Source organism: Ambystoma mexicanum, chromosome 2q, assembly GCF_040938575.1.
Source record: "Ambystoma mexicanum isolate Mex_15411 chromosome 2q, UKY_AmexF1_1, whole genome shotgun sequence".
NCBI classification, from domain to species: Eukaryota; Metazoa; Chordata; class Amphibia; order Caudata; family Ambystomatidae; genus Ambystoma; species Ambystoma mexicanum.
The window spans coordinates 324,348,239-324,367,129 of record NC_090924.1 but is presented as its reverse complement, the minus strand read 5'-3'; the positions used below and the strand labels follow the sequence as shown (position 1 = coordinate 324,367,129).

At 52.3% G+C, this 18,891-nt stretch overlaps 1 protein-coding gene across 2 annotated transcripts in view; it reads left to right on the top strand.

Annotated features, from left to right (window-relative positions):
- Nucleotides 1–18,891, top strand: part of ZNF598 (zinc finger protein 598, E3 ubiquitin ligase) — a 489,260-nt gene that overhangs the window by 224,534 nt on the left and 245,835 nt on the right. The window lies entirely within an intron of this gene.

Sequence of the window (18,891 nt, the reverse complement as noted above, 5' to 3'; positions counted from 1 at the left end):
TAGGGATGGATGGATGGATACATTGAGTTCCACTGAAAGCCAACCTCCCTCTGACCAGTTTGTGATGAAATCCTGGATTCCATCATTTAAGGCTGTACTTGATTTCCTTTTCTGCTATTTGGGTGGAGGGACTAGAGGTGGAGGGTCCCGTTCTGCATTTTTTCCACTGCTGGACAGCTGCCATATATTTATTGCTTACATCCACATGATGAAAGATGCCAATTATCTGTTTTCAGGGAGCAAGCAAGACTGCAAAAAAATGATTTGAAATTCTGTTGTTGAGGGGTCCATTTGTCTGGGGAAAGACTGTTTCCATCAGTCCAACTGGGAATGCATAGGTTTCAGGAATTGTTCAGTGTTGTAGTTTAGTGACCGGGATGGAACAGGAGCCTTTGTGACCATGACAGTGCATTTTTGTTTTGACTCGCACAGACCTCCTGATGAGCACCCTTGTTTGTGTAATTTAGGAAGAGAAACCCCTTTTTAGTTGTGGATAGATGGGTTTGGTTTTTATTTAATAAGTCTATAGCAACCCCTATTGCACTAATTGGTCAGTCTCTTCCTTCCTTGTCGCCACATTAACCAACCTCTAGAAAGTATAAGGTGCATTTTGTAACCCAAAGAGCATAACCGTGAATGGGTAAATATTCTCAGGTGTAGAAAATGCAGTTTTCCCCTTGGCATTTTCTATCAGAGCCGTTTGCCAAGAGCCTGAAGTAAGGTAAAAAATGCTGAGAATCTTGGCAGCATCTAGTCACTAGTTTGTGGTGAGGTTTGGGCATCTCTGTTGGTGACAGCAGTAGGAGCTCTCTAATCAACACAGAACCTCAAACCAGAGGTACCTGCCTTTGGTACCAAGCCAACTTGGCTGGACCAAGAATTATTAGAGGGCTGTAACACCCCAATTTCCGGCATCTTGCTGACCTCTGACTTGATGCGGATGTCACTTTGAATGATATCCTGTTACTCATAGACTTCGCAGGTACACTCTCTCCAGTGTCCATGTCAGTGAAAAGGAAGCGAACTGCTGGAGCAAAGTTTGGACCTTGTGTTGTTGCAGGGTCACTTAAGGCGACAATTTGACACCCTTAATGGAACCATCTGAAGGGCTCCTTTGGAACCAATCAGGGAGAGGATTTGATGGCTCCTTCCCTGTCTGAAGTCAAAAGCAGGACTCCCATTTCCACCCTATGGATGAAAGCCTTCAATCTGTTTATATGGAAACCTTTAGGAGCATCCTAGGTCACAAGATAATCACCTCACCTAGTCATTCTGCAACTCTAAGGTCCTGACCATTTGTCCTGTGAACTCTAAGCCTTGTAGGGTCTATGCCCTGTTCACTTTCTCAGACCCAACACATTCCCCCACATTGAAGGTGGGTGAAGTTTAAGGGGTTGCCTTACCTTTTTCCACCAGAGCCAAGGGGCCTCTGACTAGCTAGTGTGACGATTTCAGGCAGATAGTTGCCTCTTCCCAATGGGTAACCACCCCCTTTGGGACTAGGAAGGTGGGCCTGCTATTCGTTACACTCCCTAGCGGACAGGGTAAGCGGGATCCCTCTGGCAGCGACTCCCCGCTTAGGGGATAGGGATTTGCAGAAGTGTACATTTCATATCCCTCCCCCAGTTCCTAACTCCTGTGTAGAATATCTAGGGGCTAGGGTTTTCAGTAACCATGTACTCCCTTTTGCAATGGCCGACTTGGCTTCTGACCTTACCTGTGCCCTCATCTCCTGTACAAAGGCACCAGTCCCTTGAAGGTGTGTACCGCTGCCAACCAACCATATGGGGTTATGCAAGCCCTGCAGAATTTAACAGCAGCAAACCTGGACCACAGGGGTGTGTCCGATGATGGAGGGCGAACGCTGGTATCGGTGGTTGGCCGAGGATGTGCACCCAAGAGGAGAGGGATTCAGCAAAGGCAGGCTGGAACATTCAGGAGTAGCTGCAGGAACAATGCAATAGGGCCTTGGATGACTGACACACAGAGCCTGAGAAGCCACAAGAGCAAGGAGGGAGAGACTCTCAGATGGCTGAGAGCCCAGCTGGAACCTCAGGAAGCCGATTGAGAGCGTAGCTGAACAGTCGGATATGCCAATACACCATAACTGGAGAGCGGATCGGACTGAACACCCCTTCTGCGAAGCACCGCAAAAACTATGCAGGTACGCAGTGGTTCCAGTGGAAAGGAAGGCAGGCTAAAGACAGAATGGAGAAAAGCTCCAGAGTGAGGAGAAACAGAAAACATCCCGAAGTGGGGAGTGAAACTTGCAGAGCCCCAGAGTGGGGAGAAACAAAGCATTCCACAGTGAAACCGAGAAAACCCCCAGAGCAGGGCGAGCCATAGAAAACCCCAGAGTGAGGAGTGAATAGATAGTCACCCATCTGGGACTAAGAGAAAGTCCAGAGACTTGAGAGAACCCCAGGACAGGGGAAGGTAAAAGACTGCAAGACTCCCAGAGTGGGAGGAGACTGAGCAAGACTTGGACTAGAATTTCGAATGGATTGTGTCCTCCAATGCATTCCACATCTTTGACATGTAATTTCCACAGCTGTGCACTTCGGAAACTTTTTCGGCAGAGGGCGTTGTGCGTCGATAGCGTCGGGTCCATGTCCATCGAGGGCTTCTGTCGAGGACGACATCACAGGATGTTATCAATAGGACGCACAGCGCCCATAACCTCAGTTCTGTTTTTTCCGCGTACGTGTTAACTTTGTCAGACTCTGCGCGCCTAGTGTGTTTTCTTCATTGAAGATGTCTTTCTCTTCAGCCCCTCCGACTCCGCGGTCCGGGTTTCAAGACCTGCCGGGACTGCAAGTCTAAAATGTCGCTCACTGACCACCACCGCATTTTGTGGTGCCTCGGCGAGTCGCACGACACTGACGACTGCTCGAAATGCCAGCCGCTGACTGCAAAGGCCTTGCGGGAGCGGAAGGGCAAGCTCCAGGTAGGTAGCGGCTCGAAGCCTGTTAAGTCCCGGACTTCCAAGTCCAAGGGGGTTTCCACCGATGACCCGAGGGGCGTCTCTCTGCGTCGGAAGGAATCCTAGGGATCTTGGTCCCGGAGTGGTTTCCGCCACTCGTCTTCCTCATCCCAGAACTCGCGGAAGTGCTGTCACCGGTCACCTTCCCCGTCCTTGGAGGATGGTGCCTCGAGGAGGGTTACGTGCCCTACAAAGTCCTCGACTGCGGAAGAATGGGCAGTGTTCAAGAAATCTATGATGGCGATTTTTCAATCGCAGGACACGGGTCCGGTTGCACCTTCTGACGAAGCCAGCTTGGATCAGTCTCGGTCTGTGGCTCGCACGCCTTTGGGCTCTGGTTCACGATGTGACACACATCGGGAGCCGTCAAGGTCCCGTACGGACAAGGTTTCGAAAGGTCACAAGAGACATGTCTCTAGGTCTCGGTCCTCGTCCCCAGCAAGACCGCAGTAACCTATTGAGGGCTCAGAGCCGGCGTCTGCTTGTTCGGCCCTGTGTCCGTCCGATTCAGACATCGACTCACCTGTATCGACGCCGAAGCCTTCGGCAATCTCGTTATCGACTCTCTCGATGTCAAAGCCTTCGGCGCTATTGCACCTTCTGGAATTTTTTCTCAATTTGCTGTTGGAGTACCCAGACATTGTGCATCCTCGAAGAAAGGCTACATCGAAGTTGGTGAGGCCGGTTTTGGCCTCCAGGCCCTCTTCTGTCCCCAGGCCTGGGTTTCAACCCCCTCTGGATGATATTTTTGAAGCGAAGTAAAGGTCTGAGGTTGAGGAACATGGTGACCTTGATGATCAATTTTTTTCTGGGGTCAGTCAGTTGGAGGAGTTGAGACAGACCCTCCATGATGCAAGTGGACTGGACACTTCCCCGGAAGTGGAGTTTGGTAGACCTGAGCTTGGGGCTCATGCAGAGTCGAGTCTCGGAGTATCTGGGCTGATCTAGTCCTCCAGTAGACTTTGTGCAAGATGATCTGATGGACATCTTGGATCAAGATTCGTCCTCTGACTCTGTTTTGCCATTTCATTCTACCTTGCAGAAAAGGGTGGCAGATGCTTTGCAGTCCCCGGAATCTCTTGCGGCTGCGAATAAAAATCTTAATAAGAAATACTGCCTTTCCGTTAGCGACCCCAGCTATTTCTCTACTCATCCCACTCCTGAGAGTTTGGTGGTTCAGGCGGCTACGGCCACATCGAGGGAGGCGGCGTACCCTACCATCCCTCCGGATAGGGACAAGCGCTTCCAAGGTTGGGCACTGAAGGTGTTTTCTGCTGGAAGCATGGCCTTGAAATCGGCCAACTCCATGTGTTCCTTGGCAAGGTTTACACACTCTGTGGTCTTGTGTTGCTTTTGCGGCTGAGCGTATTCCCGAGGGGGAAGAAGGGGATGGTTTCCTTGCTATCGTACAGGATGGCAAGGATGGCATGTGTGATGCCCTTCAGTCGGGTTTGGATACGGCTGATGTGAGCCGGTCCATGGCTGCGAGCACCATTATACACAGATTTGCGTGGTTGCGCAAGTCGAGGTTTGCTCCGGATGTGCAAGCCAGTCTCCTCAACATGCCCTTTGATGGCGCACATTTATTTGGCAGCAAGGCTTACGAGAGCCTTGAGAGGTTGCAGACCTCAAAAGCTTCAGGAAAGTCTTTAAGCGCTGCGGTGCGTCAACCTCTGCCTTTTCGTCCTAGGGGACAGCAGTGGAGGGGAGGTTCCTTCGTTTCTACTCCTTCTTTGGTAGAACGAGAGGGGCCGCCAGTCAAAGGGGCCAGCGAAAAAGTACCCGTGGTGGTCAGGTAAATCGTGGTGCCAAAGCCGCTCAGGCAGCTGCCTCTTTGCCTTCAGGCACTGCCGCAGCCGCTTCCAAGTCGTGTGGCTATTTCCCATGGTTCTCTGGTTGGGGGCACACTGTCTCAGCATCTCCAAGAATGGCGTGCCATTACTTCAGATGCGTGGGTTCTGGATACCATAACCCACGGCTACTGCCTTACCTTCCTTCAGGGGCCTCACGACAATCCACCGAGGAAACGCTCTTTGACGAGTCCGGATCCGCGCCTTGCGCAGGAAATCTTGTCCCTGCTGGAGAAAGGTGCCATAGAACTGGTGCCTGTAGTGGAGAGGAACAAGGGTTGGTATTCCCCTTATACTCCTAGGTCCTGTCCCCTTTCCTCCATACTTATGGGACATCCCTCCGTCCTGTGGGACAGGACCAGAGCGCTTTGTAAAAGCATCCAAAAATGTCCACGCATCGCCCATCAGTCCTTTTCTCTGCTCGATCGGGACTGGACATTTTGCAGGCTTGACGCGCCTTTATCCTCCGATTCGCAGTCCGCACCCAGCTTGTGATCTAAATGTGGTCCTGACGGCGTTGTGCCATAAGCCTTTCGAACCAATGGCCACGGTGAACCTCAAGCACCTCTCATGGAAGGTGTCCCTTTTTTGTGGCCGTCACTTCGGCAAGGCGCGTGAGTGAACTCCAAGCTGTGTTGGTGGAACATCCCTTATTGGCTTTTCACAAGGATAAGGGGTCCTACGGACAAACCCTGCTTTCTTGCTGAAGGTGGTTTCTGAGTTCCATCTAAACCAGTCTATTTCCTTACCGGTCTTTTTCCTGAACCCCACTTCAGACTCGGAAAGGGTTCTAGACTGTCTGGATGTTAGAAGGGCTCAGAACTTCTGAATTTAGGAGCTCTTCTCAACTGTTCGTCACCTTTGGTAATCCACAAGGTAAGCGGGCCTCTAAGGCGACCATCTCCCGATGGATCGTGGCCTGCATTACGGAGTCTTACACCGTTTAAAGGAATGGTTCACCCAAAAAATTTTATTTAAAAAATAGATAGGCAACATTAAAAAAAGATTGGCGTTTTTTTTTTTTTCGAAGGCCCTATGTAAAATTTTGAGCAATTCAAGCTCAAAAATTGAAAAGGCAAGCACATGGGCGCATCCATTTTGTGAAATGGCTGCCCGCCTGTGCTGGCTTTTGCGGCACTAATGAAGGAAAAGCCAGCCAGCTGTAGTAAACAAAAGCTACCACTGGGTGGCTTTTCCTTCATTGGTGCCGGGACTTGGAGGACGCGGACCGGAGACTACAGGCAGAAAAGCTGCAGCTGCATCTCGGTAAGTGCTATTTATTTATTTTTTTAAATACGCACTAGCTGCGTTTTTTTTCTAAGTTTTCCGGGCTGTAGGACCCCGGAAAACTTAGAAATAAAACCGCAGCTTTAAAAACGTTGTATTTATGTTTGCGGTCGCTTTTGAAGCGACTGCAAACATAAATACAAAGTTATTGTGTTTGAAAACGCTGCAGTTTTTCTTTCTAAGTTTCTCAGGCTCCTCCGAGCCTGAGAAACTTAGAAAGAAAAACCGCAACCTTTTCGAACACAACAGCGTTGTGTTTCTGCCTAAATCTGATTTCCCATTTGGGGCTCTTGGGCTCCCCACCGCAAACAGAAATACAACGTTTTTAAAGCTGCGGTTTTATTTCTAAGTTTCCCAGGCTCCTCCAGCCCGGAAAACATAGAAAAAAAACTGCAGCTAGTGTTTATTTTTATAAAAAAATAGCACTTACCGAGATGCAGCTACAGCTTTTCTGCCTGTAGTCTCCGGTCCCCGTCCTCCGCGTACAGCACCAATGAAGGAAAAGCCACCCAGTGGTAGCTTTTGTTTACTACAGCTGGCTGGCTTTTCCTTCATTAGTGCCGCAAAAGCCAAAGCGAGCACAGCGGCGGGCATCCATTTCACAAAATGGATGCCCCCGTGTGCTATCTTTGAGCTTGAATTGCTCAAAATTTTACATAGGGACTTTGGAAAAAAAATGACGGCAATCGTTTTTTTTTTATGTTGCCTATCTATTTTTTAAATAAAATTTTTTGAGCTAACCATTCCTTTAACCCTTTAAGTGCCATGGGTATTTCTCCCCAGTGCCACAGCCTTTTTTGGTGATTTTGGTATGTGGCCATTCAATGGCTTGTAACTTTTTCGTTACATGAGATATCTCGGCCAAATTTGGCTCCTTTTTTTCCCACATGTAGGCGGTCGTAACGCCACCCAGGAATCCCAGGTTGCTGTAGGGGGGTGAGAGAAAATAAGGAAAATGTGCGAAAATTTTGGGTGTTTTCAAAAAATGCCAATTAAATGATGTACAAAGAAGCCTGTGGTTTTTTCCTTGTAAGAGCTAGGAACAAATGGTTTGCTGTGCTGAGTTCCCCAATGTGTTGGCTTTCAGGAACAGGTTGAGTGGAAATGGAAAAACATTTTTTTGATGGGGATATCAACCGTTTTGTGAGAGGTAGGCGATTTTTGCCATTTTTGCCAATTGGACATGCATGGACAGAATGGGAGAAAAGGGCAGGAAAGCCAAATTGGAGGACAGAAAGGCATATATTTCTGAAAAGTAGACAAAATTCCAAGTTTAGGAAGGGGTGATTTGTATAGGTCGGGCAACAACTAGGTAGGGGAAACTGCCATCGAATGGGGGAAAAGCGGGAAAATGACTGAAAAAAAAGGTATGTGTTGGACATGGTTGGCTTGGTACGGCAATGGCTTCTATGAATTTTGAGAAAAGCAATGCTCCGCTACATTCCCCAGACTCTTGCAGTTAGGAGAGCATACCATTTTTGTAGTGTTTGTACAAAACAAGCAATACCACAAGCCAAACACTGAGCCATGGTACACAGGAGTTTTACGCTCACGGCCTGACCAGACGCACTTAGCATGTGTAAATTGGGAAAACCAATGTGGTGAGGAACGGCAGCCATACATTTTTTGAAAGAGCACAGGCAGACCTTTTCAAGGGTAGGTGACTTGTGCAGGTTACAAAAGTGTATGGTGGCTAAAGCAGCGACTAAATGTAGGTCACATTTGGGAAAAGAAAGGGTTGTGAGACAAAGGGCTCCAGCAAATGGGTCAAAACGTTATGAAAACCACACAAACACAACACATGGCCTACCGTCCCGCGTTCCCACAGGTGTCCCGATGAAAACGGTACCTCACATGTGTGGGTGCACCTACCTGGCCGCCAAGGGGAAAGCCTAAAACACAAGTAACCCCAAGTCTGTTTTCAGAGCGAAATCTCAGACATTCTGCCGACCGGCACAATGTACAGATATGGGCCTCGGGTGTCCAAGCCATCGAGGAAAACAGGGAACCCCATGCATTTCCGAAAAGAGGACACCCGTGGGAATCCGCAGAGGTATGATATGCCCAAATCGCCCCAGAATTTATTACCCAGACACCCCCGCAAAGTCCGAAATGTGGGAAAAAATATGCATTTTCCTCACATTTCACTCGACTCACCCATCGAAACACGCCCCCAACAACACATGGCCTACCGTCCCGCGTTCCCACAGGTGTCCCGATGAAAACGGTACCTCACATGTGTGGGTGCACCTACCTGGCCGCCAAGGGGAAAGCCTAAAACACAAGTAACCCCAAGTCTGTTTTCACACCGGAAATGTCACACTCTCACATCATACAGATATGGGCCTCGGGTGTCCAAGCCACCAAGGAAAACAGGGAACCCCATGCATTTCCGAAAAGAGGACACCCGTGGGAATCCGCAGAGGTATGATATGCCCAAATCGCCCCAGAATTTATTACCCAGACACCCCCGCAAAGTCCGAAATGTGGGAAAAAATACGCATTTTCCTCACATTTCGCTCGACTCACCCATCGAAACACGCCCCCAACAACACATGGCCTACCGTCCCGCGTTCCCACAGGTGTCCCGATGAAAACGGTACCTCACATGTGTGGGTGCACCTACCTGGCCGCCAAGGGGAAAGCCTAAAACACAAGTAACCCCAAGTCTGTTTTCAGAGCGAAATCTCAGACATTCTGCCGACCGGCACAACATACAGATATGGGCCTCGGGTGTCCAAGCCACCGAGGAAAACAGGGAGCCCCATGCATTTCCGAAAAGAGGACACCCGTGGGAATCCGCAGAGGTGTGATTTGCGCACATCGCCCCAGAATTTATTACCCAGACACCCCCGAAAAGTCCGAAATGTGGGAAAAAATATGCATTTTCCTCACATTTCGCTCGACTCACCCATCGTAACACGCCCCCAACAACACATGGCCTACTGTCCTGCGTTTCCACAGGTGTCCCGATGAAAACGGTACCTCACATGTGTGGATGCACCTACCTGGCCGCCAAGGGGAAAGCCTAAAACACAAGTAACCCCAAGTCTGTTTTCACACCGGAAATGTGTCACTCTCACATCATACAGATATGGGCCTCGGGTGTCCAAGCCACCGAGGAAAACAGGGAGCCCCATGCATTTCCGAAAAGAGGACACCCGTGGGAATCCGCAGAGGTGTGATTTGCGCACATCGCCCCAGGTTTTTTTACCCAGACACCCCTGCAAAGTCCGAAATGTGGGGGAAAAAACGCTTTTTCCGCACTTTTCGCTCGACGCACCCATCGAAACACGCCCCCAACAACACATGGCCTACCGTCCCGTGTTCCCACAGGTGTCCCGATGAAAACGGTACCTCACATGCGTGGGTGAACCTACCTGGCCGGCAAGGGGCAAGCCGAAAACGCAAGCAACCCCCAGTCTGTTTGCAGAGGGGAATCTCAGCCATTCTGCCGACCGGCACAACATACAGATATGGGCCTCGGGTGTCCAAGCCACCGAGGAAAACAGGGAGCCCCATGCATTTCCGAAAAGAGGACACCCGTGGGAATCCGCAGAGGTGTGATTTGCGCACATCGCCCCAGGTTTTTTTACCCAGACACCCCTGCAAAGTCCGAAATGTGGGGGGGAAAAAACGCTTTTTCCGCACATTTCGCTCGACGCACCCATCGAAACACGCCCCCAACAACACATGGCCTACCGTCCCGCGTTCCCACAGGTGTCCCGATGAAAACGGTACCTCACATGCGTGGGTGCACCTACCTGGCCGGCAAGGGGCAAGCCGAAAACGCAAGCAACCCCCAGTCTGTTTGCAGAGGGGAATCTCAGCCATTCTGCCGACCGGCACAACATACAGATATGGGCCTCGGGTGTCCAAGCCACCGAGGAAAACAGGGAGCCCCATGCATTTCCGAAAAGAGGACACCCGTGGGAATCCGCAGAGGTGTGATTTGCGCACATCACCCCGGGCTAGGTTGCCCACATGAACAAATTGTGCTGTGGCGAAAGGCTTGGGGTTACCAGCGGGTTACCCTTTTCCTTTTGCGACCCCGGTAGGTGCACCCACACATGCGAGGTACCTTTTTCGTCGGAACACCTGTGGGAACACGAGAAGGTATGACATCTGCTGTTGGCGACGTGTTTCGGTGAGTGGACACAGGGAAATGTCTCTGAAATTGGCCGGAAATGAAGACAAATCTCAGACATTTCCCTCTGGCCACTCACCGAAACACACCGCCAACAACACGTGGCCTACCTTCCCGCATCGCCACACGTGTCCCAATGAGAGGCTGACCTCTTGTGTGCAGGTGTGGTACCTGAGTGACAATGGGTACATCTTTAGTATAGTAACTTCGCTGTAGTGCGCTTAGGAAACAGTAAAGTACTGGCAGTAAGCCATTTCACATGCACCTTTCCTCACACTTCCCATACATACCAGACGCAATGCAGTTAGACACGCAAGGTGGGATTTAGCACAAGGACAAACCTTGTGTTGCACAAGCAGGTTTGTCCTTGTGAGCAGTGATGCCACGACAAGGCACCCACCGTATCACTGGCCATTCGTATCCCTTTCGTGTCTGCAGTCAGTTGGCATCCATTTCAGCAGTTGCACTTCTACCAAATCACTAGCACCAGAGAAAGTATATCTACACATGAGCATATCTACACACTTATACCACATGGACATGTGTGTACAATGCAACTGTGTCTCTAGCAATATCTTAACTATCATTCGAGGGGATTGGGTCCTCCGACGTATTCCATATCTATGACAGTAATCACCACAGCTGTGCTGCTTCGGAAACTTTTTCGGCGTCTGCGTCCTGCGTCGATGACGTCGATGCGCCGCCGTCGAGGACCTCCTCCGACGTCCGACGTCATCCGATGTGATAAGTAGGACGCACGACGCCAGTAGCCTCAGTTCCGTTTTTTCCACGAACGTGTTGCTTCGTGTTTCTCGGTTCTAGCCTCGACTCTTTGGAGTTCTGTTCTTTCTGGTTCTTCGAACCTGTTCGTTTGTGAATATTCCTTCGCAGCGATGTCTTCCACTTCGTCTTCAACCCCGCGTCCGGGCTTCAAGAAGTGCGGGGTGTGTGGGTCCAAGATGTCGGTGACTGACTCGCACGACGCCTGCCTCTGGTGCCTCGGGGAGGCCCACGACACGGATGACTGTGTCGACTGCCTGTCGCTCACTTCCAAGGCCTTACGCGAACGTAAGAAGAAATTGTCGGTAGGTCGGGTGTCCAAGCCCCGGAAGTCGAAGTCGGCGGGGCTTTCAACGGATGATTCGAGGGGTGACTCTCCGCGTCATCGTCGGAAGTCTCGTCGGTCTTCTTCTAGGAGTCGGTCTCGCCACTCCTCTGCCTCTTCGAGGCGTTCTCGGAAGCGCCGTCATCGGTCGCCTTCCAGGTCCTCTTCCGAGGACTCTGCCCGGCACGTCGGTTATCCCACCAGCCGTGCGACGCCGGAGGAATGGGCTTCCTTCGGGAAGAAAATGTTGGCGATTCTTGAGTCGCAGGGTACTCAACCGTCCGCGCCCCCGAGTGGGGTCGGCCGTGTGAGGTCGAGAGACGCCGCTCGCAAGAGTGGTCGGCACGAGTCACGGGAGAGGTCCCGTTCGGACAAGGAGGCTCGTTCTCGCCGTACCCGTTCCAGGTCCCGGTCCTCGACGCGGTCGAGACCGTGTGCACCTGTGATGTCTTCGAGGAAGACATCGACGTCTGAGGCGTCGAGGGCGTCGACAGGCTTTCTCGAAGCTCCGGCTCCGAGGAAGTCGTCGAAGCCGTCGACGTTCAGGTCGTCGAGGGACACGCTCGGGGCTCCGGCTTCGAGGGCTGTGTCGACGCCGCCGATATTGGAGGCGCTGCATCTGACGTCGACGCCGATTTCCTCGACGTCGACGCCGATCCTCTCGGCGCCGTTGCCGGTTTTCTCGACGGCGGCGCCGATTCGCTCGACGCCATCGACGCCTTTCGTGTCGGAGGTGCCCCGTGTCTCGGGTGTACCCCCTAGGAAGGCTCTGGCTATGAGCAGGCACTCTCAGGTGCCTTTCCACCACTTGGATTATATTTCGGAGGCGGATGAGGATTCGGTTGGCCTGGTTCCTGATCAGGTGCCGGATGGCATTGTCTCGGGCCATAGTCAATTTGACGATTTGAGGCAGTCGCTGCATGATGCTAGTGGTCTGGACACCTCTCCGGAGGTGGAATTTGGTCGGCCTGAGCCTGGCTCCCATGCCGATTCCTCATACCGGCGCCTTATGGCTAGGGTGTCTGAGTATCTGGGATGGTCTGCTCCCCCAGGGGAGTTTGTGCAGGATGATCTGACGGACATCCTTGATGTTGGTCCCCCAACTGACCCGGTACTGCCATTCCATATGGCTTTACAGCGTAGGGTGGCGGCGGCTTGGACTGCTCCGGAGAGTCTCCCGGCAGTGGGCAGATCCTTGTCGCGGAAATACCGTCCAGCCAGTGGCGACCCCTGCTACTTGACCAGGCACCCCACTCCGGAAAGTTTGGTGGTGCAGGCGGCCACGGCCCCGGCAAAGCAGGCGTCGTACCCTACCATCCCTCCTGATAGGGACGACAAACGTTTTGATGGCTGGGCGAAGAAGGTGTTTTCTTCTGGTGGTATGGCGCTTCAGACGGCCAACTCCATTTGTGCCTTGTCACGTTTCGCGCACACTCTGTGGAACTGAGTTGCGTTGGCGGCTGAACATATTCCCGAAGGGGACGAACGGGATGGTTTCCTTGCTTTGGTCCAGGATGGTAAGGATGCCATGTGTGAGTCCGTTCAGTCGGGTTTGGACTTAGCTGAATGCGTCAGTAGGTCCATGGCGGCGAGCACCGTGATGCGCAGGTTTGCGTGGTTGCGGAAGTCGGGGTTTGCTCCTGATGTGCAGTCCCGGCTCCTCAACATGCCCTTTGATGGTGAACATCTTTTTGGCAGCAAGGCTGACGAGAGCCTTGAGAGGTTGCAGACCTCAAAAGCTGCAGCGAAGTCGTTGGGCGCTGCAGTTCGCCAACCTCCGCCTTTTCGTCCTAGGGGACAGCAGTGGAGGGGTGGCTCCTTTCGCTATTACTCGTCCTTTGGTAGAGCGAGAGGAGCTGGCAGTCAAAGGGGCCAACGCAGGGGTACCAGAGGTGGACGACAAGGTACCCGTGGTGCCAAGGCCGCTCGGGCAGTTGCCTCTTTGCCCTCAGGTAACGCCGCAGCCGCTCCTACTCAGTCATGAGGCCATGTCCCATGGTTCGCCGGTTGGGGGAAGGCTGGCGCAGCATCTTGTAGAGTGGCGTGCCATTACTTCAGATGTGTGGGTTCTGGAGATCATAACCCACGGCTACTGTCTTCCCTTTCGGCACAGGCCTCGCGACAATCCACCGGGGAACCTCTCTTTGAAGTGTCCGGATCCGCTCGTTGCGCAGGAAATTCAAGCCCTGCTGGAGAAAGGCGCCATAGAACTGGTGCCTGTAGCGGAGAGGAACAAGGGATGGTATTCCCCTTATTTTTTGATTTCCAAGAAAGACAGGGGATTGAGACCCATCATGGACTTGCGCGGTTTGAACAAACTCCTCAGGAAGGACAAGTTCAAGATGGTTACTCTCTCTCAAGTCCTCCAGGCCCTTCAGCTTCAGGACTGGTTGGTGTCACTCGACCTCAAGGATGCTTACTTCCATGTGCCGATCCATCCCAAGCACAAGAAGTACCTGAGGTTCGCGGTTGGCGACTCGCACTTTCAGTTTCGGGTCCTGCCGTTCGGTTTGACCTCCGCCCCGAGGGTTTTCACCAAGCTCATGGTGGTGGTGGCAGCGCATCTCCGGCAAGGGGGGATTCACGCCTACCCCTACCTGGACGATTGGTTGATCAGGGGGAGCTCTCCCGAGCAGGTCCTGGATCATCTGTCCGTCGCCTGCCACTCCCTTCACAGGCTGGGCTTCTCCCTCAATTTAAAGAAGTCCCATTTGACGCCAACGCAGAGGCTCCAGTACATAGGAGCAGTGCTCGACACTTCCCTGGGGCAGTGTTTTCCTCCCCAGGTGAGGGCTCTTCACATTCAGCAGATGGTGCGCAAGTTTCAGCATGCCCAGACGCTCCCAGCGTTCGAGTTCTTGAGGTTGCTCGGCCTCATGGCATCCTGCATTCTTCTGGTGCCAGAGGCTCGCCTGCGAATGAGATCTTTGCAGTGGGCACTCAAGATGCAATGGTCGCAGTCCTCCGGCAGGATGTCGGACCCGATTCAGGTGCCGCCCTCGGTCGCCCGGGACCTTCTGTGGTGGGCCGTCGAAGGCAACTTGATGAAGGGGGCTCCGTTTTGGCTTCCCTGGCCGGAGGTGACGATCGTGTCGGATGCATCCCTCACGGGATGGGGAGCTCATGCCAACGGGCTGACAGTCAGCGGTCGTTGGTCTCCGTCGGAGTCCAGACTCCATATCATTCTGTTGGAGCTGAGGGCCGTCAGGCTAGCCCTGAGGGCTTTTCTGCCGACTGTGCGAGGAAAGAATGTCCTGATCCTGACGGACAACACAGTGGCCATGCACTACCTCAACAAAAAGGGGGGGGCAGGGTCACTTCCTCTGTGCAGGGAGGCGATGCAGCTCGAGTTCTGGGCCATCCAGCAGGAAGTTTCGATCTCGGCAGTTCATCTGGCCGGAGTCGAGAACGTGACGGCGGACGCTCTGAGCAGGCAGAGCACGATCTCTCACGAGTGGGAGTTGGCTCAGGAGATTCTCCTGGAGATCTTCGCCCTTTGGGGGACCCCTCAAGTGGATCTCTTTGCCTCCAGTGTCAACCGGAAGTGCGAAAGGTTTTGCTCGCGGGAATTTCCTCCAAAAGGAGCCTTAGGAGACGCGTTCGTGGTGGAGTGGTCGTTCCCGCTGCTGTACGCGTTTCCTCCAGTCCCCGTCATCCCGCAAGTGCTGCGGAGGTTACGGAAGTTCGGTTCCCGGATGATCCTCATTGCTCCGGCGTGGGCTCGGAGGACGTGGTACCCGGACCTTCTCGACTTGTCCATCTGCCCTCCACGTCGTCTTCCCTACCGAGACGATCTGCTCTCACGGGAGGGGGGTCAGGTTCTCCATCCAGAGGTCGGATCCCTCAACCTTCACGCTTGGCTTCTGAAAGGTTGAGGTATAAGGATTGGGACCTCCCTGAAGACGTGTTGGAGGTGTTGCTTTCGGCCCGAAGGCCCGCAACTAAGTCTCTGTACCGTTGCCGTTGGCGTAAGTTCTGCGACTGGTGCAGAGTTCAGAATGTGGATCCTTTTGCATGTGACATCCCCATGGTTCTGTCCTTTTTGCTTTCTTTGGCCCACAGGGGCTTGCAAGTGGGTACCGTTAAGGGTTACCTGGCGGCGCTGTCCATCTTTAAGCGCTCATCTGAAGAATGTTCTTACTTTAAAATCCCTTTAATTTCACAGTTTCTGAAAGGGCTCACTAATGTGTTACCTCCGTCGCCTTTCCTGGTGCCCGGTTGGGATTTGAACCTTGTTCTTAGGTTTCTTATGGGTGCTCCGTTTGAGCCGTTACATTCTTGCCCTTTGAGGCTGTTGACTTTGAAAACTGTGTTTTTAGTTGCGGTTACTTCCGCTCGCAGAGTGAGTGAGTTACAGGCACTTTCTGTTAAGCCACCCTTCACTGTATTTCACAAGGACAGGGTTGTCCTTCGAGTTCGTCCTTCTTTTCTTCCAAAGGTAGTGACGGAATTTCATTTGGCCCAGAAGATTGTTCTTCCGGCATTCTATCCTCCTCCGCATCCTGGTAAGGAAGAGGAGAGGCTCCATAGGCTTGATCCTAGGAGAGCTTTGAGCTTTTATGTTTCTCGCATGTCCCGGGTCAGAGTGGACGATCAACTCTTTATTGGTTACGCTGGTAAGCGCTTGGGGCAAGCTGTGACGAAACAGACTTTGTCCCGCTGGATTATTTTGGCCATCTCGGAGTGTTACCGCTTGGCGGGCAAGGACCCACCGGCTGGCTTGCGGGCCCATTCTACCAGGGGCTTGGCTGCATCTACTGCCCTGCAGAGGGGTGTTCCTATTCGCAACATCTGTGATGCTGCCACCTGGGCTTCAGTGCATACATTTGTGCGGCATTATTCCCTCGATTCCATCAGAGGGCAGGATCTGGCCTTTGGCAAGGCGGTCCTTTGCTCTGCTATTTGATTGGCTATTCTAAATTTTGTTTCTAAATTCTTTCCCTCCTCCTTGATTTGGTACTGCTTTGGGAGTCTGTCATAGATATGGAATACGTCGGAGGACCCAATCCCCTCGAAGAACAAGTTACTTTCTTACCTGGTAACGTTCTTTCGATGGGATGGTCCGACGACGTATTCCATATCGCTCCCGCCCTGCCTTCCCCGCTGCAGAATTTCTGTTGCGTTTGCAGCTTACGTTCCGCAAGGCTTTGTGTCGGACTGGCAGTTGACTATTGTCACACGTTCTGGGGGGAAAAAACTACAACTGAGGCTACTGGCGTCGTGCGTCCTACTTATCACATCGGATGACGTCGGACGTCGGAGGAGGTCCTCGACGGCGGCGCATCGACGTCATCGACGCAGGACGCAGACGCCGAAAAAGTTTCCGAAGCAGCACAGCTGTGGTGATTACTGTCATAGATATGGAATACGTCGTCGGACCATCCCATCGAAAGAACGTTACCAGGTAAGAAAGTAACTTGTTCTTTGGCATCAATTTCATAGCAACTGTGTCTGCATGCAAACTTTATGTGCCGGCAATCACATGTGGACAGTGATAGCAAGTGCATACTGGCTGACTTCGCTACCCTGCCCTACAGGCGCCATCTTCCACACCAGCTTTCAGTATGCCCATAGCAACTATGGGCAAACATTCTTATGTTCCACCGTACCCACACAAAACAGCCATCCTGCTACATGACAATCATTTCGGCAGTGCTGGAAAAGTCCATTCACAGAAATTGCATCTGCATGTTCTTTGTATCTTTACCTAATTCACACACCAAACATATCCAATTCATTCCTACAGAAGACGTGTCACTTACACCACACATAACATTACTCGCAGTAAAACAATAAACAAGGCAGGATCTTACGAGGTACGCAAGACACCGCTGCCATATAGTTGGTGTCCCAAGTACCACTTTCATGACACTTAGACCTCAAGGTCGGGAGCCAAAGTGGCGTGTATTATTTAGAAAAGACACCCCTTGAGTGGATGGAACCTGAATGGTGTTCTGGTCTTCCACAACGCACAGCTTCAGTAGAGGGAGCGGGACTGGCCTTTCTTTGCTTGCCAAACCTTAGGTGGAAGGAGCCAGATTTGGGTTCCTGCCCAAAGTACGCCGGAAGACTTTTTTTTTTTTTAGGCAATCCCAAACAGGAGCAAGCTGCACTCCCATAGGGGAGTGACCCAGAGTGCTCCACCCTTCTTCTCCATGGCCCGGCACAACTAGAGGCGGTGGAGTGGCATTCCTTTCCAAGATGCGCCTTCTTTGGAAGAAACAAGCATTGCATTACTTTGCAAGGCACACCACGCGCAGAGGAAGCTAGACTGCCTTTTCCTTATGAGGCAGACCTGAAGGGAAAGGTACCGGGGGTGATGTCTCTTTCCCAGGCAGGCCTCAAGTGGAGGGGGCAGGACTAGCATTGCTTGCCAAAGCACGCCAAAGGGGAGTAAAGCAGAGTGCTGTCCCCACCTACTGCAAGGCACACCTCAAGTGGAGAGAGCTAGAGTGGCATTCCTTTCCAAGATGCGCCTGCTTTGGAAGAAACGAGCATTGCGTTACTTTGCAAGGCACACCACGCGCAGAGGGAGCTAGACTGCCTTTTCCTTATGAGGCAGACCTGAAGGGAAAGGTACCGGGGTGATGTCTCTTTCCCAGGCAGGCCTCAAGTGGAGGGGGCAGGACTAGCATTGCTTGCCAAAGCACGCCAAAGGGGAGTAAAGCAGAGTGCTGTCCCCACCTACTCCAAGGCACACCTCAAGTGGAGGGAGCTAGAGTGGCATTTCTTTCCAAGATGTGCCTACTTTGGAAGAAACAAGCATTGCGTTACTTTGCAAGGCACGCCACGCACAGAGGGAGCTTGACTGCCATTTCCTTATGAGGCAGACCTGAAGGGAAAGGTACCGGGGGTGATGTCTCTTTCCCAGGCAGGCCTCAAGTGGAGGGGGCAGGACTAGCATTGCTTGCCAAAGCATGCCAAAGGGGAGTAAAGCAGAGTGCTGTCCCCACCTACTCCAAGGCACACCTCAAGTGGAGGGAGCTAGAGTGGCATTTCTTTCCAAGATGTGCCTGCTTTGGAAGAAACAAGCATCGCGTTACTTTGCAAGGCACGCCACGCGCAGAGGGAGCTAGACTGCCATTTCCTTATGAGGCAGACCTGAAGGGAAAGGTACCGGGGGTGATGTCTCTTTCCCAGGCAGGCCTCAAGTGGAGGGGGCAGGACTAGCATTGCTTGCTAAAGCACGCCAAAAGGGAGTAAAGCAGAGTGCTGTCCCCACCTACTCCAAGGCACACCTCAAGTGGAGGGAGCTAGAGTGGCATTTCTTTCCAAGATGTGCCTGCTTTGGAAGAAACAAGCATCGCGTTACTTTGCAAGGCACGCCACGCGCAGAGGGAGCTAGACTGCCATTTCCTTATGAGGCAGACCTGAAGGGAAAGGTACCGGGGGTGATGTCTCTTTCCCAGGCAGGCCTCAAGTGGAGGGGGCAGGACTAGCATTGCTTGCCAAAGCACGCCAAAGGGGAAAGACCCGCATGGCACAACTCAAGTCCAGGGACTCATAATGATTACTATTT